Genomic DNA, 1840 nt, shown 5'->3' with positions numbered 1-1840 from the left:
GAGCCGAGCTGGAGCCAGCGCGCCCCCCCTTCCTCCCAGCGCAGCCGAGCCCCGCCCCCAGCCCCCCAAACTCCGCCTTCCCAAGCCTACCTAATAACCACCCCCCGAAGGGGTAAAGCAACAGGGACTCCCCACACCCCTTCCCCGCTCCCAGCCCTGCTCACTGCACCTCCCTCCCGCACTCCCATCTTGGGAGAATCTATGCCGCAACTCCTCTCCATCTGTTCTCCGTGGACTGGGTCCCCGAGGTTCAACTAACAGCACCCCGCCACACACGCACACATCTCTGGTTCCCCCAAGTTCCTGGGGCACAGGAGTGGGGAGAGGAACTTGATCCTTGAAACCCTAGGGAAGATCCTTACTCCCAGTTGCATGGTGAAGGGTTAAAGCAGAAGCTAGACTTCCAGAGGAATGGAATAGGGTGAAAGGGAAGAGACTGAAGCTAGAGGTGGGAAAGGACTAACAGAGGGCGGAGGGAGGACATTGGAACCGGCCTTCACTGAACCATCTTCCTTCCCTAAAAGAGCAGCTCCAGAGAAGCAGTGAAGTGTGTGCAATGCCCTACTCTGGAGGGCAGGAAACCTGAGTTCTAATTCTCAATCCTGTCTCTGTCATTAAGGAGTTATGTGACCTTGGGCAAGTGCCTTCCTCTCTCTGAGCCTTAATTTCTTCATCTGTGCAGTGAGGAAATTGACTGGACAATTTCTAAGGCTCCGACTTGTGGGTGTAGGAAGCAGGCCAGGCTGAGCCATTGCAAGCAGGCTATCCTTTCAGGCCATCCCACACTGCTCTTGCCTGCATTCCCTGGCACAGCAGGAAGGACCCTGACATTCATTCATTCATTCCTGGATGTCTCCATTCAGTAAACAGGTGTTGGGTACCTATTGTGTAACCAGTACAGAAGTGAAACACAGTTTCCTTCCCTCAAGGAGCACAAAGTCTAATGGGGAGAAAAGAACACGAAAACCAACCATTATGAAGGATGTAATAAAAGCCATGCATGATCAATCTTGTGCATACACAGTTACTGTGGAATCCTACTATGTCATTAGAGTCTTTGACATACAGTAACTGTTCTCGCCAATTACTCATAGGGAACCAAGGCAGAGGGAGAGTGAATGGCTTACTCAAGGTCACCTGCTAGCACTCACAGAGCTAGTCCTAGAATTCAGATCTTTCCCACTCAAAAGTCTATGGGGAATATTTGTGGGTAGGAAGTTAGTTTGAGGCAAAGCCTTGATGTCTGATTTTGGGGGATAGGGTACAAGCACACTGATCTGCCCAGGATGTTCCTTCCCCTTATTGGGAACAGCCACTGTTCCCACCCCTCTAGTACACTCCTGGCCCTGTCTTCGTTTTAGTACTCTTCCCTTTCCAGGCAGGTGAAGGTGGCTCTCTGTCCACCTATTGCTTAGAGCTATCCAGCCTGCATGGCCCTCTCCAGGTTGATGGGCCCATTCTCCCTGCCCAGAGGAAGGCGGCTGTCCAGAAGAGGCGGTGGTCTTGTTCACTCCCTTGGCAGAGGCAGAATCTCACTTGGTGACTCATTCCAGCATCTCCCGCCCATGCTTTTTGGGAAGCTGGCCTCACAGCTAACTCCAGCCCTTCTTGTTCCAGTTTCAGCACCTTCCACGCAATTCAGTCCTCACTGCCCACAGAGAGCAGAGCCCCTAACCTTGGCCTTTCCAAACCTATGGAGGATCCTCTTGTGCTCCCCATTTAGGCACTATAATCTTCCTCTTGACACTCACCCCCACTGCCTTTCTGTCTCCACTTCAAAGGGCTTTGGAGGAGGGGCAGTTTAGCTCTTTTGGCCAGCCCTAGAGCTCCAAAGAGACAA

This window comes from Macaca thibetana, chromosome 4 (genome assembly GCF_024542745.1).
Source record: "Macaca thibetana thibetana isolate TM-01 chromosome 4, ASM2454274v1, whole genome shotgun sequence".
NCBI lineage: Eukaryota > Metazoa > Chordata > Mammalia > Primates > Cercopithecidae > Macaca > Macaca thibetana.
Note: the sequence above shows the minus strand (reverse complement) of the source record.